Consider the following 26,802-nt stretch of genomic DNA (forward strand, 5'->3'; position numbering starts at 1 on the left):
AACAAAAGTGCTGGCTGGATTGGCAAACACACTTCATAAAACTGCATTTTCTTTTTTATTCTCCCCCGTGTTACATGCTTAACCTCCCCATGTGTAATTTCTCTTAACCTGCTGTCTCAGGAAGAGAATTTCATCTACAGGCTCTTTCTGTGTTTTTTTCCCTAGTCTGTCTTTCCCATTTCTTAGCTGTGTAACTGTTCCTTTACGCGCTCTATTTAAACGCCATCAATCTCATTTGAGATCCTTGCTCCCGCTTCTGTTTTCTCCACCTCTCATACTGCCAGTTCTCTCTTTCTCTGTGGTTGGTGGCTACTTTCCTGAGCTTCCGAAGCCACGTGGTTCCTGCCTCTTGTTGTCAGACTTGAATTGGAAAAGGAACCATATTAACAAGCCTTTACCACTCACACACAGCGGAAGTTTATACTTTAATTCAGTGAGCTAAGAAAAGCGTGTTGTGGGTCCCCTACGAGCCATGGAGCTTGCTTCATCATGATTTGGCACCAGTCATTAGCCGCAGCTCTGCTAATGAGCCACTGAGGTCAGTTTCAATATTTACTCAAAAACATAACCATGCAGCCCACCCCTCAACTGTGTATTTATCTTGCTTTTCTGCTGTTCGTGTGATTAGCTGGGAGGAGCTCACGGCGACATCCTCCCTATAAAAGTGTAGATGGATCACTCTCTAACTCTTTCTTGCTTCACATACAAATGGCTTGAAAGGTGCAGGGAAGATGCAGGTCTAATAGACAGAATAGAAGGTCTGTGCCAGGTGGGTTTCTCTGCATTGGTGTCCCATCACAGGTCCGCAAGTGTAATGTGTGATCTTTGACTCCTGGCATTTCACAAGCAGGCGGCCAGGAAACGGTTTCAGCCTATCAACCACTGAGGAGACGCAGCCTCTGAATGAGGAATGAGGAAGCAATGAATACATCCAGCCTATCACAGGAACAGCCCTGAGTGTTCCGAATTATAAATTCTCCATGTCAGTGTATGTTGTTGAGCCCAAGTAGCTCGCCGCGATCGTATAGTGGTTAGTACTCTGCGTTGTGGCCGCAGCAACCTCGGTTCGAATCCGAGTCACGGCATTGTGGTTGGCAATGTCACGGCAGTTGGGTGTTAATTTTACAGAATTAGCAAATGTACCAGTGGTTTTTGTAAAATGTCTATTAAAAACAGATCCTTTCAAATATTTAAACCATCTAACAACAAATGATTTAAACTCGCATGATTATAAGCTGTAGCTATAATGTATTTACTTACATAAATTATCGTTCTTGAACCTATTGGGGGTGGAGGGGGAGCGGAGCTCACCCCCCAGGTGCAGTTGAGTGACCTGTGTTGTGGCTCTCTAGAGGGAAGGCACAAATTTTGCTGTCACCCAGCCCAATCCAGACGTGTATTGGGGCCAGGTTTCAGGCAAATAGAGCAGTAAGTGCAGAGAAATGTTCACTCTCTAAAAGTGGCATTTCTAAAATAGTAAAGTTAAATCCAACCTCACCAGTAAGTAGGATTTTCAATAAATAAATAAAGCTACTCCTCTCCGATATGGAATTACCAAATAAAAAGTATAGGGGAATACACAGAGCTAACCTATGAGAGGGGTAGACCTCACAGTAGTGAAAAATGAAATAGACTGTTTAGTACTTACAGGACACGCGAACCACCAAAGTACATATCTTATTTTTTACTTACATAGCATCATGCACCTAGGACTACCTAGGGCCTACCTTAGGTGTAAATTATATGTAATAAAAGGGGAGTTTAAGGCTTGGCAAGTAGGCTGGGACTCCCCTGGGAGACCCCTGAGTCTATGCCCAGAACCATAACTCTGCCAGTCGAGTACTTACCTAAAAGCCGATAACTCACTTTTCTTCCATAGGCTAACATTGAGTTGTTTCACTTGGAAATTCTTCCAAGTGGTGTGGAGTTTTGGAACTTTAAAATATTCATCTAAAATCAGCCGAACAACGAATTCTGATTTACTCACCTGTTATCAGGAGAGACCTCAGTGCTGCATCTTGGAGCTCAGTACTGACCCTGAAAAGTAATTTTAACCGTACTTACCAGTAACTCGAATTTCCTTCCATGGGATATCATTGCCTGCTTTTTGCTGAAAATTTTCTAAGTGTCGATTTTTGAAACTTACAAATATTCTTTAAAAATCGTACCAACTGTGAAAACGTAATTGTTTACCTGTTTTAGATAGATGTCCCAGTACTGAGCCTAGGAGCCCAGCACTGGATTACAAAAGTAACGAGAACGTACTTTACCCGTAACTTGAATTTTCTTCCATAGGAAACCATTGACTGTTTTTCTGTGAAATTTCTTCTGTGTCGATTTTGCAAACATGTAAATATTCCTTAAAAATCGCCTGTATAACTTAAACGCAGTTTCTCAACTGCTTACAGGTGGTACAGTAGTGCTGGATCTAGGATCCAACACTGACCTAGAAAAAGTAACCATAACCCCACTTACCTGCTAAGTGAATTTCCTTCCATAGGATAACATTGGTAATTTGATCAGCAAAAGTTTCTAAGTGTCAACTTTTAAAATAGCAAAATATTGCTTAAAAATCACAACAGTAACTAAAACGAATTTACTCACTTGTTTCCAAGAACTGTCCCAGGACTGAATCTAGGATCCAGTCCTGGATTTAGAAAAGTAATCCTGAAAGTAATTAATTGCATATAACTTCAAATTCCCATTGAGCTCAATGTATTATTGTGATTCAAATTGTGTTGCCTATTGCAATAAACTGTAACTATGACCTGCAAAAGTCAATTGCCTATTGCAAAGTATTTAACTAAAGCATCTCATTCTGAGAAAGTATATTTTGATACCTATTGTTGGTTCTAAAATAAAACAACAATATCTTTTGTATGCAAACCAATGGCCTAGAGTTCAGTTCTTGAGTGTGTGAGACCATTTGCTGACTGAGTGTGTACAACAAATGTTTTACACTGTACTCTGATACTGCCTTACTGCTCGGCAAGCTACCACTTTAGAGAGTAAGGTTATATCTAACTTTAGCCTCTGCCAAACCTCTGGGGACTGGGGACTCTGTGCACACTGTACCTATTTGGGAACAGTATATACAGAGCCACTTTCTCACAGTAGTGATAAAGTAATTAGAGTCCTAAGGCCAACATAAAGATACAGCAAAACGTGAGGTGAAAGCAAAAAGGTTGCTGGTAGGCCACCTTAAGGATGCCAGGTCTAACAAAAACTGAACTAAGGATAACATGAGTAAAACATCAGGTTTCTCTACTGCATTTGGTGAGACAAGTGGGCCTTCTTTTATCTTCCATTCAAGCAATCTTTGACAGACCCCTTTATTATAGAGCTTTTCAAGGATTAAAGATAAGGCACTTACAAAGGAGTCCCAAATACTCAGAGATGGTTGACTTCTGTAATATGGGTCGTAGACTAAAAGCAGCGCAAAAACAGAGGTCCAAAAAACTTGAGTGCCACAAGAGAGTTTGAATGCAAGCGTATCCTTTTACAGATCCAGAGATATACTCATGCAATTTTTGTTTTTAGGACAGAACGTGCATGATGAAAAAAACATTGTTTTTAAAAAGCGCATTGCAGAATATCAGTACTTTGATGTGGGAAAACTTCAAAACTTTCAAACAAAATATTTGTAGGCCGCTAACAGCAAGTTGTTGTGGCCGAGTGGTTAAGGCGATGGACTAGAAATCCATTGGGGTATCCCCGCGCAGGTTCGAATCCTGCCAACAACGAGAATCTTTTTATTATCGGCTACAATTTCAGAAGTTAACCTTTAGTATTTCTTCCATTTCAGTTTTATAAATAGGTGGCTTATTTTTGTGTCACTATTGCCTCTCCACATATTTGTTATCGCTACCTCTTTCATGTCTTTGCTACACCTCATTCCTACTTTAGCACTGGTGTAAACGCTTCAAATTATCATACCGTTGCTCTCTCATTCATACCTGCGCATGCACTTGAAAGTTACTTTACCAATAAAAGACGCAAAGAGAGAAATAGAACAAAAGTGCTGGCTGGATTGGCAAACACACTTCATAAAACTGCATTTTCTTTTTTATTCTCCCCCGTGTTACATGCTTAACCTCCCCATGTGTAATTTCTCTTAACCTGCTGTCTCAGGAAGAGAATTTAATCTACAGGCTCTTTCTGTGTTTTTTTCCCTAGTCTGTCTTTCCCATTTCTTAGCTGTGTAACTGTTCCTTTATGCGCTCTATTTAAACGCCATCAATCTCATTTGAGCTCCTTGCTCCCGCTTCTGTTTTCTCCACCTCTCATACTGCCAGTTCTCTCTTTCTCTGTGGTTGGTGGCTACTTTCCTGAGCTTCCGAAGCCACGTGGTTCCTGCCTCTTGTTGTCAGACTTGAATTGGAAAAGGAACCATATTAACAAGCCTTTACCACTCACACACGGCGGAAGTTTATACTTTAATTCAGTGAGCTAAGAAAAGCGTGTTGTGGGTCCCCTACGAGCCATGGTGCTTGCTTCATCATGATTTGGCACCAGTCATTAGCCGCAGCTCTGCTAATGAGCCACTGAGGTCAGTTTCAATATTTACTCAAAAACATAACCATGCAGCCCACCCCTCAACTGTGTATTTATCTTGCTTTTCTGCTGTTCGTGTGATTAGCTGGGAGGAGCTCACGGCGACATCCTCCCTATAAAAGTGTAGATGGATCACTCTCTAACTCTTTCTTGCTTCACATACAAATGGCTTGAAAGGTGCAGGGAAGATGCAGGTCTAATAGACAGAATAGAAGGTCTGTGCCAGGTGGGTTTCTCTGCATTGGTGTCCCATCACAGGTCCGCAAGTGTAATGTGTGATCTTTGACTCCTGGCATTTCACAAGCAGGCGGCCAGGAAACGGTTTCAGCCTATCAACCACTGAGGAGACGCAGCCTCTGAATGAGGAATGAGGAAGCAATGAATACATCCAGCCTATCACAGGAACAGCCCTGAGTGTTCCGAATTATAAATTCTCCATGTCACTGTATGTCGTTGAGCCCAAGTAGCTCGCCGTGATCGTATAGTGGTTAGTACTCTGCGTTGTGGCCGCAGCAACCTCGGTTCGAAGCCGAGTCACGGCATTGTGGTTGGCAATGTCACAGCAGTTGGGTGTTAATTTTACAGAATTAGCAAATGTACCAGTGGTTTTTGTAAAATGTCTATTAAAAACAGATCCTTTCAAATATTTAAACCATCTAACAACAAATGATTTAAACTCGCATGATTATAAGCTGTAGCTATAATGTATTTACTTACATAAATTATCGTTCTTGAACCTATTGGGGGTGGAGGGGGAGCGGAGCTCACCCCCCAGGTGCAGTTGAGTGACCTGTGTTGTGGCTCTCTAGAGGGAAGGCACAAATTTTGCTGTCACCCAGCCCAATCCAGACGTGTATTGGGGCCAGGTTTCAGGCAAATAGAGCAGTAAGTGCAGAGAAATGTTCACTCTCTAAAAGTGGCATTTCTAAAATAGTAAAGTTAAATCCAACCTCACCAGTAAGTAGGATTTTCAATAAATAAATAAAGCTACTCCTCTCCGATATGGAATTACCAAATAAAAAGTATAGGGGAATACACAGAGCTAACCTATGAGAGGGGTAGACCTCACAGTAGTGAAAAATGAAATAGACTGTTTGGTACTTACAGGACACGCGAACCACCAAAGTACATATCTTATTTTTTACTTACATAGCATCATGCACCTAGGACTACCTAGGGCCTACCTTAGGTGTAAATTATATGTAATAAAAGGGGAGTTTAAGGCTTGGCAAGTAGGCTGGGACTCCCCTGGGAGACCCCTGAGTCTATGCCCAGAACCATAACTCTGCCAGTCGAGTACTTACCTAAAAGCCGATAACTCACTTTTCTTCCATAGGCTAACATTGAGTTGTTTCACTTGGAAATTCTTCTAAGTGGTGTGGAGTTTTGGAACTTTAAAATATTCATCTAAAATCAGCCGAACAACGAATTCTGATTTACTCACCTGTTATCAGGAGAGACCTCAGTGCTGCATCTTGGAGCTCAGTACTGACCCTGAAAAGTAATTTTAACCGTACTTACCAGTAACTCGAATTTCCTTCCATGGGATATCATTGCCTGCTTTTTGCTGAAAATTTTCTAAGTGTCGATTTTTGAAACTTACAAATATTCTTTAAAAATCGTACCAACTGTGAAAACGTAATTGTTTACCTGTTTTAGATAGATGTCCCAGTACTGAGCCTAGGAGCCCAGCACTGGATTACAAAAGTAACGAGAACGTACTTTACCCGTAACTTGAATTTTCTTCCATAGGAAACCATTGACTGTTTTTCTGTGAAATTTCTTCTGTGTCGATTTTGCAAACATGTAAATATTCCTTAAAAATCGCCTGTATAACTTAAACGCAGTTTCTCAACTGCTTACAGGTGGTACAGTAGTGCTGGATCTAGGATCCAACACTGACCTAGAAAAAGTAACCATAACCCCACTTACCTGCTAAGTGAATTTCCTTCCATAGGATAACATTGGTAATTTGATCAGCAAAAGTTTCTAAGTGTCAACTTTTAAAATAGCAAAATATTGCTTAAAAATCACAACAGTAACTAAAACGAATTTACTCACTTGTTTCCAAGAACTGTCCCAGGACTGAATCTAGGATCCAGTCCTGGATTTAGAAAAGTAATCCTGAAAGTAATTAATTGCATATAACTTCAAATTCCCATTGAGCTCAATGTATTATTGTGATTCAAATTGTGTTGCCTATTGCAATAAACTGTAACTATGACCTGCAAAAGTCAATTGCCTATTGCAAAGTATTTAACTAAAGCATCTCATTCTGAGAAAGTATATTTTGATACTTATTGTTGGTTCTAAAATAAAACAACAATATCTTTTGTATGCAAACCAATGGCCTAGAGTTCAGTTCTTGAGTGTGTGAGACCATTTGCTGACTGAGTGTGTACAACAAATGTTTTACACTGTACTCTGATACTGCCTTACTGCTCGGCAAGCTACCACTTTAGAGAGTAAGGTTATATCTAACTTTAGCCTCTGCCAAACCTCTGGGGACTGGGGACTCTGTGCACACTGTACCTATTTGGGAACAGTATATACAGAGCCACTTTCTCACAGTAGTGATAAAGTGATTAGAGTCCTAAGGCCAACATAAAGATACAGCAAAACGTGAGGTGAAAAGCAAAAAGGTTGCTGGTAGGCCACCTTAAGGATGCCAGGTCTAACAAAAACTGAACTAAGGATAACATGAGTAAAACATCAGGTTTCTCTACTGCATTTGGTGAGACAAGTGGGCCTTCTTTTATCTTCCATTCAAGCAATCTTTGACAGACCCCTTTATTATAGAGCTTTTCAAGGATTAAAGATAAGGCACTTACAAAGGAGTCCCAAATACTCAGAGATGGTTGACTTCTGTAATATGGGTCGTAGACTAAAAGCAGCGCAAAAACAGAGTGCAACAGGGTCCAAAAAACTTGAGTGCCACAAGAGAGTTTGAATGCAAGCGTATCCTTTTACAGATCCAGAGATATACTCATGCAATTTTTGTTTTTAGGACAGAACGTGCATGATGAAAAAAACATTGTTTTTAAAAAGCGCATTGCAGAATATCAGTACTTTGATGTGGGAAAACTTCAAAACTTTCAAACAAAATATTTGTAGGCAGCTAACAGCAAGTTGTTGTGGCCGAGTGGTTAAGGCGATGGACTAGAAATCCATTGGGGTATCCCCGCGCAGGTTCGAATCCTGCCAACAACGAGAATCTTTTTATTATAGGCTACAATTTCAGAAGTTAACCTTTAGTATTTCTTCCATTTCAGTTTTATAAATAGGTGGCTTATTTTTGTGTCACTATTGCCTCTCCACATATTTGTTATCGCTACCTCTTTCATGTCTTTGCTACACCTCATTCCTACTTTAGCACTGGTGTAAACGCTTCAAATTATCATACCGTTGCTCTCTCATTCATACCTGCGCATGCACTTGAAAGTTACTTTACCAATAAAAGAAGCAAAGAGAGAAATAGAACAAAAGTGCTGGCTGGATTGGCAAACACACTTCATAAAACTGCATTTTCTTTTTTATTCTCCCCCGTGTTACATGCTTAACCTCCCCATGTGTAATTTCTCTTAACCTGCTGTCTCAGGAAGAGAATTTCATCTACAGGCTCTTTCTGTGTTTTTTTCCCTAGTCTGTCTTTCCCATTTCTTAGCTGTGTAACTGTTCCTTTACGCGCTCTATTTAAACGCCATCAATCTCATTTGAGCTCCTTGCTCCCGCTTCTGTTTTCTCCACCTCTCATACTGCCAGTTCTCTCTTTCTCTGTGGTTGGTGGCTACTTTCCTGAGCTTCCGAAGCCACGTGGTTCCTGCCTCTTGTTGTCAGACTTGAATTGGAAAAGGAACCATATTAACAAGCCTTTACCACTCACACACGGCGGAAGTTTATACTTTAATTCAGTGAGCTAAGAAAAGCGTGTTGTGGGTCCCCTACGAGCCATGGTGCTTGCTTCATCATGATTTGGCACCAGTCATTAGCCGCAGCTCTGCTAATGAGCCACTGAGGTCAGTTTCAATATTTACTCAAAAACATAACCATGCAGCCCACCCCTCAACTGTGTATTTATCTTGCTTTTCTGCTGTTCGTGTGATTAGCTGGGAGGAGCTCACGGCGACATCCTCCCTATAAAAGTGTAGATGGATCACTCTCTAACTCTTTCTTGCTTCACATACAAATGGCTTGAAAGGTGCAGGGAAGATGCAGGTCTAATAGACAGAATAGAAGGTCTGTGCCAGGTGGGTTTCTCTGCATTGGTGTCCCATCACAGGTCCGCAAGTGTAATGTGTGATCTTTGACTCCTGGCATTTCACAAGCAGGCGGCCAGGAAACGGTTTCAGCCTATCAACCACTGAGGAGACGCAGCCTCTGAATGAGGAATGAGGAAGCAATGAATACATCCAGCCTATCACAGGAACAGCCCTGAGTGTTCCGAATTATAAATTCTCCATGTCACTGTATGTTGTTGAGCCCATGTAGCTCGCCGTGATCGTATAGTGGTTAGTACTCTGCGTTGTGGCCGCAGCAACCTCGGTTCGAAGCCGAGTCACGGCATTGTAGTTGGCAATGTCACGGCAGTTGGGTGTTAATTTTACAGAATTAGCAAATGTACCAGTGGTTTTTGTAAAATGTCTATTAAAAACAGATCCTTTCAATTATTTAAACCATCTAACAACAAATGATTTAAACTCGCATGATTATAAGCTGTAGCTATAATGTATTTACTTACATAAATTATCGTTCTTGAACCTATTGGGGGTGGAGGGGGAGCGGAGCTCACCCCCCAGGTGCAGTTGAGTGACCTGTGTTGTGGCTCTCTAGAGGGAAGGCACAAATTTTGCTGTCACCCAGCCCAATCCAGACGTGTATTGGGGCTAGGTTTCAGGCAAATAGAGCAGTAAGTGCAGAGAAATGTTCACTCTCTAAAAGTGGCATTTCTAAAATAGTAAAGTTAAATCCAACCTCACCAGTAAGTAGGATTTTCAATAAATAAATAAAGCTACTCCTCTCCGATATGGAATTACCAAATAAAAAGTATAGGGGAATACACAGAGCTAACCTATGAGAGGGGTAGACCTCACAGTAGTGAAAAATGAAATAGACTGTTTGGTACTTACAGGACACGCGAACCACCAAAGTACATATCTTATTTTTTACTTACATAGCATCATGCACCTAGGACTACCTAGGGCCTACCTTAGGTGTAAATTATATGTAATAAAAGGGGAGTTTAAGGCTTGGCAAGTAGGCTGGGACTCCCCTGGGAGACCCCTGAGTCTATGCCCAGAACCATAACTCTGCCAGTCGAGTACTTACCTAAAAGCCGATAACTCACTTTTCTTCCATAGGCTAACATTGAGTTGTTTCACTTGGAAATTCTTCTAAGTGGTGTGGAGTTTTGGAACTTTAAAATATTCATCTAAAATCAGCCGAACAACGAATTCTGATTTACTCACCTGTTATCAGGAGAGACCTCAGTGCTGCATCTTGGAGCTCAGTACTGACCCTGAAAAGTAATTTTAACCGTACTTACCAGTAACTCGAATTTCCTTCCATGGGATATCATTGCCTGCTTTTTGCTGAAAATTTTCTAAGTGTCGATTTTTGAAACTTACAAATATTCTTTAAAAATCGTACCAACTGTGAAAACGTAATTGTTTACCTGTTTTAGATAGATGTCCCAGTACTGAGCCTAGGAGCCCAGCACTGGATTACAAAAGTAACGAGAACGTACTTTACCCGTAACTTGAATTTTCTTCCATAGGAAACCATTGACTGTTTTTCTGTGAAATTTCTTCTAAGTGTCGATTTTGCAAACATGTAAATATTCCTTAAAAATCGCATGTATAACTTAAACGCAGTTTCTCAACTGCTTACAGGTGGTACAGTAGTGCTGGATCTAGGATCCAACACTGACCTAGAAAAAGTAACCATAACCCCACTTACCTGCTAAGTGATTTTCCTTCCATAGGATAACATTGGTAATTTGATCAGCAAAAGTTTCTAAGTGTCAACTTTTAAAATAGCAAAATATTGCTTAAAAATCACAACAGTAACTAAAACGAATTTACTCACTTGTTTCCAAGAACTGTCCCAGGACTGAATCTAGGATCCAGTCCTGGATTTAGAAAAGTAATCCTGAAAGTAATTAATTGCATATAACTTCAAATTCCCATTGAGCTCAATGTATTATTGTGATTCAAATTGTGTTGCCTATTGCAATAAACTGTAATTATGACCTGCAAAAGTCAATTGCCTATTGCAAAGTATTTAACTAAAGCATCTCATTCTGAGAAAGTATATTTTGATACCTATTGTTGGTTCTAAAATAAAACAACAATATCTTTTGTATGCAAACCAATGGCCTAGAGTTCAGTTCTTGAGTGTGTGAGACCATTTGCTGACTGAGTGTGTACAACAAATGTTTTACACTGTACTCTGATACTGCCTTACTGCTCGGCAAGCTACCACTTTAGAGAGTAAGGTTATATCTAACTTTAGCCTCTGCCAAACCTCTGGGGACTGGGGACTCTGTGCACACTGTACCTATTTGGGAACAGTATATACAGAGCCACTTTCTCACAGTAGTGATAAAGTGATTAGAGTCCTAAGGCCAACATAAAGATACAGCAAAACGTGAGGTGAAAAGCAAAAAGGTTGCTGGTAGGCCACCTTAAGGATGCCAGGTCTAACAAAAACTGAACTAAGGATAACATGAGTAAAACATCCGGTTTCTCTACTGCATTTGGTGAGACAAGTGGGCCTTCTTTTATCTTCCATTCAAGCAATCTTTGACAGACCCCTTTATTATAGAGCTTTTCAAGGATTAAAGATAAGGCACTTACAAAGGAGTCCCAAATACTCAGAGATGGTTGACTTCTGTAATATGGGTCGTAGACTAAAAGCAGCGCAAAAACAGAGGTCCAAAAAACTTGAGTGCCACAAGAGAGTTTGAATGCAAGCGTATCCTTTTACAGATCCAGAGATATGCTCATGCAATTTTTGTTTTTAGGACAGAACGTGCATGATGAAAAAAACATTGTTTTTAAAAAGCGCATTGCAGAATATCAGTACTTTGATGTGGGAAAACTTCAAAACTTTCAAACAAAATATTTGTAGGCAGCTAACAGCAAGTTGTTGTGGCCGAGTGGTTAAGGCGATGGACTAGAAATCCATTGGGGTATCCCCGCGCAGGTTCGAATCCTGCCAACAACGAGAATCTTTTTATTATCGGCTACAATTTCAGAAGTTAACCTTTAGTATTTCTTCCATTTCAGTTTTTTAAATAGGTGGCTTATTTTTGTGTCACTATTGCCTCTCCACATATTTGTTATCGCTACCTCTTTCATGTCTTTGCTACACCTCATTCCTACTTTAGCACTGGTGTAAACGCTTCAAATTATTATACCGTTGCTCTCTCATTCATACCTGCGCATGCACTTGAAAGTTACTTTACCAATAAAAGACGCAAAGAGAGAAATAGAACAAAAGTGCTGGCTGGATTGGCAAACACACTTCATAAAACTACATTTTCTTTTTTATTCTCCCCCGTGTTACATGCTTAACCTCCCCATGTGTAATTTCTCTTAACCTGCTGTCTCAGGAAGAGAATTTCATCTACAGGCTCTTTCTGTGTTTTTTTCCCTAGTCTGTCTTTCCCATTTCTTAGCTGTGTAACTGTTCCTTTACGCGCTCTATTTAAACGCCATCAATCTCATTTGAGCTCCTTGCTCCCGCTTCTGTTTTCTCCACCTCTCATACTGCCAGTTCTCTCTTTCTCTGTGGTTGGTGGCTACTTTCCTACGCTTCCGAAGCCACGTGGTTCCTGCCTCTTGTTGTCAGACTTGAATTGGAAAAGGAACCATATTAACAAGCCTTTTCCACTCACACACGGCGGAAGTTTATACTTTAATTCAGTGAGCTAAGAAAAGCGTGTTGTGGGTCCCCTACGAGCCATGGTGCTTGCTTCATCATGATTTGGCACCAGTCATTAGCCGCAGCTCTGCTAATGAGCCACTGAGGTCAGTTTCAATATTTACTCAAAAACATAACCATGCAGCCCACCCCTCAACTGTGTATTTATCTTGCTTTTCTGCTGTTCGTGTGATTAGCTGGGAGGAGCTCACGGCGACATCCTCCCTATAAAAGTGTAGATGGATCACTCTCTAACTCTTTCTTGCTTCACATACAAATGGCTTGAAAGGTGCAGGGAAGATGCAGGTCTAATAGACAGAATAGAAGGTCTGTGCCAGGTGGGTTTCTCTGCATTGGTGTCCCATCACAGGTCCGCAAGTGTAATGTGTGATCTTTGACTCCTGGCATTTCACAAGCAGGCGGCCAGGAAACGGTTTCAGCCTATCAACCACTGAGGAGACGCAGCCTCTGAATGAGGAATGAGGAAGCAATGAATACATCCAGCCTATCACAGGAACAGCCCTGAGTGTTCCGAATTATAAATTCTCCATGTCAGTGTATGTCGTTGAGCCCAAGTAGCTCGCCGTGATCGTATAGTGGTTAGGACTCTGCGTTGTGGCCGCAGCAACCTCGGTTCGAATCCGAGTCACGGCATTGTGGTTGGCAATGTCACGGCAGTTGGGTGTTAATTTTACAGAATTAGCAAATGTACCAGTGGTTTTTGTAAAATGTCTATTAAAAACAGATCCTTTCAAATATTTAAACCATCTAACAACAAATGATTTAAACTCGCATGATTATAAGCTGTAGCTATAATGTATTTACTTACATAAATTATCGTTCTTGAACCTATTGGGGGTGGAGGGGGAGCGGAGCTCACCCCCCAGGTGCAGTTGAGTGACCTGTGTTGTGGCTCTCTAGAGGGAAGGCACAAATTTTGCTGTCACCCAGCTCAATACAGACGTGTATTGGGGCCAGGTTTCAGGCAAATAGAGCAGTAAGTGCAGAGAAATGTTCACTCTCTAAAAGTGGCATTTCTAAAATAGTAAAGTTAAATCCAACCTCACCAGTAAGTAGGATTTTCAATAAATAAATAAAGCTACTCCTCTCCGATATGGAATTACCAAATAAAAAGTATAGGGGAATACACAGAGCTAACCTATGAGAGGGGTAGACCTCACAGTAGTGAAAAATGAAATAGACTGTTTGGTACTTACAGGACACGCGAACCACCAAATTACATATCTTATTTTTTACTTACATAGCATCATGCACCTAGGACTACCTAGGGCCTACCTTAGGTGTAAATTATATGTAATAAAAGGGGAGTTTAAGGCTTGGCAAGTAGGCTGGGACTCCCCTGGGAGACCCCTGAGTCTATGCCCAGAACCATAACTCTGCCAGTCGAGTACTTACCTAAAAGCCGATAACTCACTTTTCTTCCATAGGCTAACATTGAGTTGTTTCACTTGGAAATTCTTCTAAGTGGTGTGGAGTTTTGGAACTTTAAAATATTCATCTAAAATCAGCCGAACAACGAATTCTGATTTACTCACCTGTTATCAGGAGAGACCTCAGTGCTGCATCTTGGAGCTCAGTACTGACCCTGAAAAGTAATTTTAACCGTACTTACCAGTAACTCGAATTTCCTTCCATGGGATATCATTGCCTGCTTTTTGCTGAAAATTTTCTAAGTGTCGATTTTTGAAATTTACAAATATTCTTTAAAAATCGTACCAACTGTGAAAACGTAATTGTTTACCTGTTTTAGATAGATGTCCCAGTACTGAGCCTAGGAGCCCAGCACTGGATTACAAAAGTAACGAGAACGTACTTTACCCGTAACTTGAATTTTCTTCCATAGGAAACCATTGACTGTTTTTCTGTGAAATTTCTTCTGTGTCGATTTTGCAAACATGTAAATATTCCTTAAAAATCGCCTGTATAACTTAAACGCAGTTTCTCAACTGCTTACAGGTGGTACAGTAGTGCTGGATCTAGGATCCAACACTGACCTAGAAAAAGTAACCATAACCCCACTTACCTGCTAAGTGAATTTCCTTCCATAGGATAACATTGGTAATTTGATCAGCAAAAGTTTCTAAGTGTCAACTTTTAAAATAGCAAAATATTGCTTAAAAATCACAACAGTAACTAAAACGAATTTACTCACTTGTTTCCAAGAACTGTCCCAGGACTAAATCTAGGATCCAGTCCTGGATTTAGAAAAGTAATCCTGAAAGTAATTAATTGCATATAACTTCAAATTCCCATTGAGCTCAATGTATTATTGTGATTCAAATTGTGTTGCCTATTGCAATAAACTGTAACTATGACCTGCAAAAGTCAATTGCCTATTGCAAAGTATTTAACTCAAGCATCTCATTCTGAGAAAGTATATTTTGATACCTATTGTTGGTTCTAAAATAAAACAACAATATCTTTTGTATGCAAACCAATGGCCTAGAGTTCAGTTCTTGAGTGTGTGAGACCATTTGCTGACTGAGTGTGTACAACAAATGTTTTACACTGTACTCTGATACTGCCTTACTGCTCGGCAAGCTACCACTTTAGAGAGTAAGGTTATATCTAACTTTAGCCTCTGCCAAACCTCTGGGGACTGGGGACTCTGTGCACACTGTACCTATTTGGGAACAGTATATACAGAGCCACTTTCTCACAGTAGTGATAAAGTGATTAGAGTCCTAAGGCCAACATAAAGATACAGCAAAACGTGAGGTGAAAAGCAAAAAGGTTGCTGGTAGGCCACCTTAAGGATGCCAGGTCTAACAAAAACTGAACTAAGGATAACATGAGTAAAACATCAGGTTTCTCTACTGCATTTGGTGAGACAAGTGGGCCTTCTTTTATCTTCCATTCAAGCAATCTTTGACAGACCCCTTTATTATAGAGCTTTTCAAGGATTAAAGATAAGGCACTTACAAAGGAGTCCCAAATACTCAGAGATGGTTGACTTCTGTAATATGGGTCGTAGACTAAAAGCAGCGCAAAAACAGAGGTCCAAAAAACTTGAGTGCCACAAGAGAGTTTGAATGCAAGCGTATCCTTTTACAGATCCAGAGATATACTCATGCAATTTTTGTTTTTAGGACAGAACGTGCATGATGAAAAAAACTTTGTTTTTAAAAAGCGCATTGCAGAATATCAGTACTTTGATGTGGGAAAACTTCAAAACTTTCAAACAAAATATTTGTAGGCACCTAACAGCAAGTTGTTGTGGCCGAGTGGTTAAGGCGATGGACTAGAAATCCATTTGGGTACCCCCGCGCAGGTTCGAATCCTGCCAACAACGAGTATCTTTTTATTATCGGCTACAATTTCAGAAGTTAACCTTTAGTATTTCTTCCATTTCAGTTTTATAAATAGGTGGCTTATTTTTGTGTCACTATTGCCTCTCCACATATTTGTTATCGCTACCTCTTTCATGTCTTTGCTACACCTCATTCCTACTTTAGCACTGGTGTAAACGCTTCAAATTATTATACCGTTGCTCTCTCATTCATACCTGCGCATGCACTTGAAAGTTACTTTACCAATAAAAGACGCAAAGAGAGAAATAGAACAAAAGTGCTGGCTGGATTGGCAAACACACTTCATAAAACTGCATTTTCTTTTTTATTCTCCCCCGTGTTACATGCTTAACCTCCCCATGTGTAATTTCTCTTAACCTGCTGTCTCAGGAAGAGAATTTCATCTACAGGCTCTTTCTGTGTTTTTTTCCCTAGTCTGTCTTTCCCATTTCTTAGCTGTGTAACTGTTCCTTTACGCGCTCTATTTAAACGCCATCAATCTCATTTGAGCTCCTTGCTCCCGCTTCTGTTTTCTCCACCTCTCATACTGCCAGTTCTCTCTTTCTCTGTGGTTGGTGGCTACTTTCCTGAGCTTCCGAAGCCACGTGGTTCCTGCCTCTTGTTGTCAGACTTGAATTGGAAAAGGAACCATATTAACAAGCCTTTACCACTCACACACGGCGGAAGTTTATACTTTAATTCAGTGAGCTAAGAAAAGCGTGTTGTGGGTCCCCTACGAGCCATGGTGCTTGCTTCATCATGATTTGGCACCAGTCATTAGCCGCAGCTCTGCTAATGAGCCACTGAGGTCAGTTTCAATATTTACTCAAAAACATAACCATGCAGCCCACCCCTCAACTGTGTATTTATCTTGCTTTTCTGCTGTTCGTGTGATTAGCTGGGAGGAGCTCACGGCGACATCCTCCCTATAAAAGTGTAGATGGATCACTCTCTAACTCTTTCTTGCTTCACATACAAATGGCTTGAAAGGTGCAGGGAAGATGCAGGTCTAATAGACAGAATAGAAGGCCTGTGCCAGGTGGGTTTCACTGCATTGGTGTCCCATCACAGGTCCGCAAGTGTAATGTGTGATCTTTGACTCCTGGCATTTCACAAGCAGGCGGCCAGGAAACGGTTTCAGCCTATCAACCACTGAGGAGACGCAGCCTCTGAATGAGGAATGAGGAAGCAATGAATACATCCAGCCTATCACAGGAACAGCCCTGAGTGTTCCGAATTATAAATTCTCCATGTCAGTGTATGTCGTTGAGCCCAAGTAGCTCGCCGTGATCGTATAGTGGTTAGGACTCTGCGTTGTGGCCGCAGCAACCTCGGTTCGAATCCGAGTCACGGCATTGTGGTTGGCAATGTCACAGCAGTTGGGTGTTAATTTTACAGAATTAGCAAATGTACCAGTGGTTTTTGTAAAATGTCTATTAAAAACAGATCCTTTCAAATATTTAAACCATCTAACAACAAATGATTTAAACTCGCATGATTATAAGCTGTAGCTATAATGTATTTACTTACATAAATTATCGTTCTTGAACCTATTGGGGGTGGAGGGGGAGCGGAGCTCACCCCCCAGGTGCAGTTGAGTGACCTGTGTTGTGGCTCTCTAGAGGGAAGGCACAAATTTTGCTGTCACCCAGCCCAATCCAGACGTGTATTGGGGCCAGGTTTCAGGCAAATAGAGCAGTAAGTGCAGAGAAATGTTCACTCTCTAAAAGTGGCATTTCTAAAATAGTAAAGTTAAATCCAACCTCACCAGTAAGTAGGATTTTCAATAAATAAATAAAGCTACTCCTCTCCGATATGGAATTACCAAATAAAAAGTATAGGGGAATACACAGAGCTAACCTATGAGAGGGGTAGACCTCACAGTAGTGAAAAATGAAATAGACTGTTTGGTACTTACAGGACACGCGAACCACCAAAGTACATATCTTATTTTTTACTTACATAGCATCATGCACCTAGGACTACCTAGGGCCTACCTTAGGTGTAAATTATATGTAATAAAAGGGGAGTTTAAGGCTTGGCAAGTAGGCTGGGACTCCCCTGGGAGACCCCTGAGTCTATGCCCAGAACCATAACTCTGCCAGTCGAGTACTTACCTAAAAGCCGATAACTCACTTTTCTTCCATAGGCTAACATTGAGTTGTTTCACTTGGAAATTCTTCTAAGTGGTGTGGAGTTTTGGAACTTTAAAATATTCATCTAAAATCAGCCGAACAACGAATTCTGATTTACTCACCTGTTATCAGGAGAGACCTCAGTGCTGCATCCTGGAGCTCAGTACTGACCCTGAAAAGTAATTTTAACCGTACTTACCAGTAACTCGAATTTCCTTCCATGGGATATCATTGCCTGCTTTTTGCTGAAAATTTTCTAAGTGTCGATTTTTGAAACTTACAAATATTCTTTAAAAATCGTACCAACTGTGAAAACGTAATTGTTTACCTGTTTTAGATAGATGTCCCAGTACTGAGCCTAGGAGCCCAGCACTGGATTACAAAAGTAACGAGAACGTACTTTACCCGTAACTTGAATTTTCTTCCATAGGAAACCATTGACTGTTTTTCTGTGAAATTTCTTCTGTGTCGATTTTGCAAACATGTAAATATTCCGTAAAAATCGCCTGTATAACTTAAACGCAGTTTCTCAACTGCTTACAGGTGGTACAGTAGTGCTGGATCTAGGATCCAACACTGACCTAGAAAAAGTAACCATAACCCCACTTACCTGCTAAGTGAATTTCCTTCCATAGGATAACATTGGTAATTTGATCAGCAAAAGTTTCTAAGTGTCAACTTTTAAAATAGCAAAATATTGCTTAAAAATCACAACAGTATCTAAAACGAATTTACTCACTTGTTTCCAAGAACTGTCCCAGGACTAAATCTAGGATCCAGTCCTGGATTTAGAAAAGTAATCCTGAAAGTAATTAATTGCATATAACTTCAAATTCCCATTGAGCTCAATGTATTATTGTGATTCAAATTGTGTTGCCTATTGCAATAAACTGTAACTATGACCTGCAAAAGTCAATTGCCTATTGCAAAGTATTTAACTAAAGCATCTCATTCTGAGAAAGTATATTTTGATACCTATTGTTGGTTCTAAAATAAAACAACAATATCTTTTGTATGCAAACCAATGGCCTAGAGTTCAGTTCTTTAGTGTGTGAGACCATTTGCTGACTGAGTGTGTACAATAAATGTTTTACACTGTACTCTGATACTGCCTTACTGCTCGGCAAGCTACCACTTTAGAGAGTAAGGTTATATCTAACTTTAGCGTCTGCCAAACCTCTGGGGACTGGGGACTCTGTGCACACTGTACCTATTTGGGAACAGTATATACAGAGCCACTTTCTCACAGTAGTGATAAAGTGATTAGAGTCCTAAGGCCAACATAAAGATACAGCAAAACGTGAGGTGAAAAGCAAAAAGGTTGCTGGTAGGCCACCTTAAGGATGCCAGGTCTAACAAAAACTGAACTAAGGATAACATGAGTAAAACATCAGGTTTCTCTACTGCATTTGGTGAGACAAGTGGGCCTTCTTTTATCTTCCATTCAAGCAATCTTTGACAGACCCCTTTATTATAGAGCTTTTCAAGGATTAAAGATAAGGCACTTACAAAGGAGTCCCAAATACTCAGAGATGGTTGACTTCTGTAATATGGGTCGTAGACTAAAAGCAGCGCAAAAACAGAGGTCCAAAAAACTTGAGTGCCACAAGAGAGTTTGAATGCAAGCGTATCCTTTTACAGATCCAGAGATATACTCATGCAATTTTTGTTTTTAGGACAGAACGTGCATGATGAAAAAAACATTGTTTTTAAAAAGCGCATTGCAGAATATCAGTACTTTGATGTGGGAAAACTTCAAAACTTTCAAACAAAATATTTGTAGGCACCTAACAGCAAGTTGTTGTGGCCGAGTGGTTAAGGCGATGGACTAGAAATCCATTGGGGTATCCCCGCGCAGGTTCGAATCCTGCCAACAACGAGAATCTTTTTATTATCGGCTACAATTTCAGAAGTTAACCTTTAGTATTTCTTCCATTTCAGTTTTATAAATAGGTGGCTTATTTTTGTGTCACTATTGCCTCTCCACATATTTGTTATCGCTACCTCTTTCATGTCTTTGCTACACCTCATTCCTACTTTAGCACTGGTGTAAACGCTTCAAATTATCATACCGTTGCTCTCTCATTCATACCTGCGCATGCACTTGAAAGTTACTTTACCAATAAAAGACGCAAAGAGAGAAATAGAACAAAAGTGCTGGCTGGATTGGCAAACACACTTCATAAAACTGCATTTTCTTTTTTATTCTCCCCCGTGTTACATGCTTAACCTCCCCATGTGTAATTTCTCTTAACCTGCTGTCTCAGGAAGAGAATTTCATCTACAGGCTCTTTCTGTGTTTTTTTCCCTAGTCTGTCTTTCCCATTTCTTAGCTGTGTAACTGTTCCTTTACGCGCTCTATTTAAACGCCATCAATCTCATTTGAGCTCCTTGCTCCCGCTTCTGTTTTCTCCACCTCTCATACTGCCAGTTCTCTCTTTCTCTGTGGTTGGTGGCTACTTTCCTGAGCTTCCGAAGCCACGTGGTTCCTGCCTCTTGTTGTCAGACTTGAATTGGAAAAGGAACCATATTAACAAGCCTTTACCACTCACACACGGCGGAAGTTTATACTTTAATTCAGTGAGCTAAGAAAAGCGTGTTGTGGGTCCCCTACGAGCCATGGTGCTTGCTTCATCATGATTTGGCACCAGTCATTAGCCGCAGCTCTGCTAATGAGCCACTGAGGTCAGTTTCAATATTTACTCAAAAACATAACCATGCAGCCCACCCCTCAACTGTGTATTTATCTTGCTTTTCTGCTGTTCGTGTGATTAGCTGGGAGGAGCTCACGGCGACATCCTCCCTATAAAAGTGTAGATGGATCACTCTCTAACTCTTTCTTGCTTCACATACAAATGGCTTGAAAGGTGCAGGGAAGATGCAGGTCTAATAGACAGAATAGAAGGTCTGTGCCAGGTGGGTTTCACTGCATTGGTGTCCCATCACAGGTCCGCAAGTGTAATGTGTGATCTTTGACTCCTGGCATTTCACAAGCAGGCGGCCAGGAAACGGTTTCAGCCTATCAACCACTGAGGAGACGCAGCCTCTGAATGAGGAATGAGGAAGCAATGAATACATCCAGCCTATCACAGGAACAGCCCTGAGTGTTCCGAATTATAAATTCTCCATGTCAGTGTATGTCGTTGAGCCCAAGTAGCTCGCTGTGATCGTATAGTGGTTAGGACTCTGCGTTGTGGCCGCAGCAACCTCGGTTCGAATCCGAGTCACGGCATTGTGGTAGGCAATGTCACGGCAGTTGGGTGTTAATTTTACAGAATTAGCAAATGTACCAGTGGTTTTTGTAAAATGTCTATTAAAAACAGATCCTTTCAAATATTTAAACCATCTAACAACAAATGATTTAAACTCGCATGATTATAAGCTGTAGCTATAATGTATTTACTTACATAAATTATCGTTCTTGAACCTATTGGGGGTGGAGGGGGAGCGGAGCTCACCCCCCAGGTGCAGTTGAGTGACCTGTGTTGTGGCTCTCTAGAGGGAAGGCACAAATTTTGCTGTCACCCAGCCCAATCCAGACGTGTATTGGGGCCAGGTTTCAGGCAAATAGAGCAGTAAGTGCAGAGAAATGTTCACTCTCTAAAAGTGGCATTTCTAAAATAGTAAAGTTAAATCCAACCTCACCAGTAAGTAGGATTTTCAATAAATAAATAAAGCTACTCCTCTCCGATATGGAATTACCAAATAAAAAGTATAGGGGAATACACAGAGCTAACCTATGAGAGGGGTAGACCTCACAGTAGTGAAAAATGAAATAGACTGTTTGGTACTTACAGGACACGCGAACCACCAAAGTACATATCTTATTTTTTACTTACATAGCATCATGCACCTAGGACTACCTAGGGCCTACCTTAGGTGTAAATTATATGTAATAAAAGGGGAGTTTAAGGCTTGGCAAGTAGGCTGGGACTCCCCTGGGAGACCCCTGAGTCTATGCCCAGAACCATAACTCTGCCAGTCGAGTACTTACCTAAAAGCCGATAACTCACTTTTCTTCCATAGGCTAACATTGAGTTGTTTCACTTGGAAATTCTTCTAAGTGGTGTGGAGTTTTGGAACTTTAAAATATTCATCTAAAATCAGCCGAACAACGAATTCTGATTTACTCACCTGTTATCAGGAGAGACCTCAGTGCTGCATCCTGGAGCTCAGTACTGACCCTGAAAAGAAATTTTAACCATACTTACCAGTAACTCGAATTTCCTTCCATGGGATATCATTGCCTGCTTTTTGCTGAAAATTTTCTAAGTGTCGATTTTTGAAACTTACAAATATTCTTTAAAAATCGTACCAACTGTGAAAACGTAATTGTTTACCTGTTTTAGATAGATGTCCCAGTACTGAGCCTAGGAGCCCAGCACTGGATTACAAAAGTAACGAGAACGTACTTTACCCGTAACATGAATTTTCTTCCATAGGAAACCATTGACTGTTTTTCTGTGAAATTTCTTCTGTGTCGATTTTGCAAACATGTAAATATTCCTTAAAAATCGCCTGTATAACTTAAACGCAGTTTCTCAACTGCTTACAGGTGGTACAGTAGTGCTGGATCTAGGATCCAACACTGACCTAGAAAAAGTAACCATAACCCCACTTACCTGCTAAGTGAATTTCCTTCCATAGGATAACATTGGTGATTTGATCAGCAAAAGTTTCTAAGTGTCAACTTTTAAAATAGCAAAATATTGCTTAAAAAGCACAACAGTAACTAAAACAAATGTACTCATTTGTTTCCAAGAACTGTCCCAGGACTGAATCTAGGATCCAGTCCTGGATTTAGAAAAGTAATCCTGAAAGTAATTAATTGCATATAACTTCAAATTCCCATTGAGCTCAATGTATTATTGTGATTCAAATTGTGTTGCCTATTGCAATAAACTGTAACTATGACCTGCAAAAGTCAATTGCCTATTGCAAAGTATTTAACTAAAGCATCTCATTCTGAGAAAGTATATTTTGATACCTATTGTTGGTTCTAAAATAAAACAACAATTTCTTTTGTATGCAAACCAATGGCCTAGATTTCAGTTCTTGAGTGTGTGAGACCATTTGCTGACTGAGTGTGTACAACAAATGTTTTACACTGTACTCTGATACTGCCTTACTGCTCGGCAAGCTACCACTTTAGAGAGTAAGGTTATATCTAACTTTAGCCTCTGCCAAACCTCTGGGGACTGGGGACTCTGTGCACACTGTACCTATTTGGGAACAGTATATATAGAGCCACTTTCTCACAGTAGTGATAAAGTGATTAGAGTCCTAAGGCCAACATAAAGATACAGCAAAACGTGAGGTGAAAAGCAAAAAGGTTGCTGGTAGGCCACCTTAAGGATGCCAGGTCTAACAAAAACTGAACTAAGGATAACATGAGTAAAACATCAGGTTTCTCTACTGCATTTGGTGAGACAAGTGGGCCTTCTTTTATCTTCCATTCAAGCAATCTTTGACAGACCCCTTTATTATAGAGCTTTTCAAGGATTAAAGATAAGGCACTTACAAAGGAGTCCCAAATACTCAGAGATGGTTGACTTCTGTAATATGGGTCGTAGACTAAAAGCAGCGCAAAAACAGAGGTCCAAAAAACTTGAGTGCCTCAAGAGAGTTTGAATGCAAGCGTATCCTTTTACAGATCCAGAGATATACTCATGCAATTTTTGTTTTTAGGACAGAACGTGCATGATGAAAAAAACATTGTTTTTAAAAAGCGCATTGCAGAATATCAGTACTTTGATGTGGGAAAACTTCAAAACTTTCAAACAAAATATTTGTAGGCACCTAACAGCAAGTTGTTGTGGCCGAGTGGTTAAGGCGATGGACTAGAAATCCATTGGGGTATCCCCGCGCAGGTTCGAATCCTGCCAACAACGACAATCTTTTTATTATCGGCTACAATTTCAGAAGTTAACCTTTAGTATTTCTTCCATTTCAGTTTTATAAATAGGTGGCTTATTTTTGTGTCACTATTGCCTCTCCACATATTTGTTATCGCTACCTCTTTCATGTCTTTGCTACACCTCATTCCTACTTTAGCACTGGTGTAAATGCTTCAAATTATCATACCGTTGCTCTCTCATTCATACCTGCGCATGCACTTGAAAGTTACTTTACCAATAAAAGACGCAAAGAGAGAAATAGAACAAAAGTGCTGGCTGGATTGGCAAACACACTTCATAAAACTGCATTTTCTTTTTTATTCTCCCCCGTGTTACATGCTTAACCTCCCCATGTGTAATTTCTCTTAACCTGCTGTCTCAGGAAGAGAATTTCATCTACAGGCTCTTTCTGTGTTTTTTTCCCTAGTCTGTCTTTCCCATTTCTTAGCTGTGTAACTGTTCCTTTACGCGCTCTATTTAAACGCCATCAATCTCATTTGAGCTCCTTGCTCCCGCTTCTGTTTTCTCCACCTCTCATACTGCCAGTTCTCTCTTTCTCTGTGGTTGGTGGCTACTTTCCTGAGCTTCCGAAGCCACGTGGTTCCTGTCTCTTGTTGTCAGACTTGAATTGGAAAAGGAACCATATTAACAAGCCTTTACCACCCACACACGGCGGAAGTTTATACTTTAATTCAGTGAGCTAAGAAAAGCGTGTTGTGGGTCCCCTACGAGCCATGGTGCTTGCTTCATCATGATTTGGCACCAGTCATTAGCCGCAGCTCTGCTAATGAGCCACTGAGGTCAGTTTCAATATTTACTCAAAAACATAACCATGCAGCCCACCCCTCAACTGTGTATTTATCTTGCTTTTCTGCTGTTCGTGTGATTAGCTGGGAGGAGCTCACGGCGACATCCTCCCTATAAAAGTGTAGATGGATCACTCTCTAACTCTTTCTTGCTTCACATACAAATGGCTTGAAAGGTGCAGGGAAGATGCAGGTCTAATAGACAGAATAGAAGGTCTGTGCCAGGTGGGTTTCTCTGCATTGGTGTCCCATCACAGGTCCGCAAGTGTAATGTGTGATCTTTGACTCCTGGCATTTCACAAGCAGGCGGCCAGGAAACGGTTTCAGCCTATCAACCACTGAGGAGACGCAGCCTCTGAATGAGGAATGAGGAAGCAATGAATACATCCAGCCTATCACAGGAACAGCCCTGAGTGTTCCGAATTATAAATTCTCCATGTCAGTGTATGTCTTTGAGCCCAAGTAGCTCTCCGTGATCGTATAGTGGTTAGTACTCTGCGTTGTGGCCGCAGCAACCTCGGTTCGAATCCGAGTCACGGCATTGTGGTTGGCAATGTCACGGCAGTTGGGTGTTAATTTTACAGAATTAGCAAATGTACCAGTGGTTTTTGTAAAATGTCTATTAAAAACAGATCCTTTCAAATATTTAAACCATCTAACAACAAATGATTTAAACTTGCATGATTATAAGCTGTAGCTATAATGTATTTACTTACATAAATTATCGTTCTTGAACCTATTGGGGGTGGAGGGGGAGCGGAGCTCACCCCCCAGGTGCAGTTGAGTGACCTGTGTTGTGGCTCTCTAGAGGGAAGGCACAAATTTTGCTGTCACCCAGCCCAATCCAGACGTGTATTGGGGCCAGGTTTCAGGCAAATAGAGCAGTAAGTGCAGAGAAATGTTCACTCTCTAAAAGTGGCATTTCTAAAATAGTAAAGTTAAATCCAACCTCACCAGTAAGTAGGATTTTCAATAAATAAATAAAGCTACTCCTCTCCGATATGGAATTACCAAATAAAAAGTATAGGGGAATACACAGAGCTAACCTATGAGAGGGGTAGACCTCACAGTAGTGAAAAATGAAATAGACTGTTTGGTACTTACAGGACACGCGAACCACCAAAGTACATATCTTATTTTTTACTTACATAGCATCATGCACCTGGGACTACCTAGGGCCTACCTTAGGTGTAAATTATATGTAATAAAAGGGGAGTTTAAGGCTTGGCAAGTAGGCTGGGACTCCCCTGGGAGACCCCTGAGTCTATGCCCAGAACCATAACTCTGCCAGTCGAGTACTTACCTAAAAGCCGATAACTCACTTTTCTTCCATAGGCTAACATTGAGTTGTTTCACTTGGAAATTCTTCTAAGTGGTGTGGAGTTTTGGAACTTTAAAATATTCATCTAAAATCAGCCGAACAACGAATTCTGATTTACTCACCTGTTATCAGGAGAGACCTCAGTGCTGCATCTTGGAGCTCAGTACTGACCCTGAAAAGTAATTTTAACCGTACTTACCAGTAACTCGAATTTCCTTCCATGGGATATCATTGCCTGCTTTTTGCTGAAAATTTTTTAAGTGTCGATTTTTGAAACTTACAAATATTCTTTAAAAATCGTACCAACTGTGAAAACGTAATTGTTTACCTGTTTTAGATAGATGTCCCAGTACTGAGCCTAGGAGCCCAGCACTGGATTACAAAAGTAACGAGAACGTACTTTACCCGTAACTTGAATTTTCTTCCATAGGAAACCATTGACTGTTTTTCTGTGAAATTTCTTCTGTGTCGATTTTGCAAACATGTAAATATTCCTTAAAAATCGCCTGTATAACTTAAACGCAGTTTCTCAACTGCTTATAGGTGGTACAGTAGTGCTGGATCTAGGATCCAACACTGACCTAGAAAAAGTAACCATAACCCCACTTACCTGCTAAGTGAATTTCCTTCCATAGGATAACATTGGTAATTTGATCAGCAAAAGTTTCTAAGTGTCAACTTTTAAAATAGCAAAATATTGCTTAAAAATCACAACAGTAACTAAAACGAATTTACTCACTTGTTTCCAAGAACTGTCCCAGGACTGAATCTAGGATCCAGTCCTGGATTTAGAAAAGTAATCCTGAAAGTAATTAATTGCATATAACTTCAAATTCCCATTGAGCTCAATGTATT

At 40.5% G+C, this 26,802-nt stretch overlaps 8 non-coding genes across 8 annotated transcripts; all 8 read left to right on the forward strand.

Moving 5' to 3' along the window:
* The first annotated feature begins 3,661 nt into the window (after nucleotides 1-3,661).
* Nucleotides 3,662-3,743, forward strand: TRNAS-AGA (transfer RNA serine (anticodon AGA)). Its single transcript has one exon. It is a non-coding gene; the product is annotated as a tRNA-Ser (tRNA).
* Nucleotides 3,744-7,682: 3,939 nt separating this feature from the next.
* On the forward strand, nucleotides 7,683-7,764 carry TRNAS-AGA (transfer RNA serine (anticodon AGA)). Its single transcript has one exon. It is a non-coding gene; the product is annotated as a tRNA-Ser (tRNA).
* A 3,932-nt stretch (nucleotides 7,765-11,696) lies between these two features.
* TRNAS-AGA (transfer RNA serine (anticodon AGA)) lies at nucleotides 11,697-11,778 on the forward strand. Its single transcript has one exon. It is a non-coding gene; the product is annotated as a tRNA-Ser (tRNA).
* A 1,281-nt stretch (nucleotides 11,779-13,059) lies between these two features.
* Nucleotides 13,060-13,131, forward strand: TRNAH-GUG (transfer RNA histidin (anticodon GUG)). The gene has a single exon. It is a non-coding gene; the product is annotated as a tRNA-His (tRNA).
* Nucleotides 13,132-15,708: 2,577 nt separating this feature from the next.
* Nucleotides 15,709-15,790, forward strand: TRNAS-AGA (transfer RNA serine (anticodon AGA)). The gene has a single exon. It is a non-coding gene; the product is annotated as a tRNA-Ser (tRNA).
* Nucleotides 15,791-17,071: 1,281 nt separating this feature from the next.
* TRNAH-GUG (transfer RNA histidin (anticodon GUG)) lies at nucleotides 17,072-17,143 on the forward strand. Its single transcript has one exon. It is a non-coding gene; the product is annotated as a tRNA-His (tRNA).
* A 2,577-nt stretch (nucleotides 17,144-19,720) lies between these two features.
* TRNAS-AGA (transfer RNA serine (anticodon AGA)) lies at nucleotides 19,721-19,802 on the forward strand. Its single transcript has one exon. It is a non-coding gene; the product is annotated as a tRNA-Ser (tRNA).
* A 3,930-nt stretch (nucleotides 19,803-23,732) lies between these two features.
* On the forward strand, nucleotides 23,733-23,814 carry TRNAS-AGA (transfer RNA serine (anticodon AGA)). Its single transcript has one exon. It is a non-coding gene; the product is annotated as a tRNA-Ser (tRNA).
* Nucleotides 23,815-26,802: the final 2,988 nt, after the last annotated feature.

Source organism: Triturus cristatus, chromosome 12, assembly GCF_964204655.1.
Source record: "Triturus cristatus chromosome 12, aTriCri1.1, whole genome shotgun sequence".
Taxonomy (NCBI): domain Eukaryota; kingdom Metazoa; phylum Chordata; class Amphibia; order Caudata; family Salamandridae; genus Triturus; species Triturus cristatus.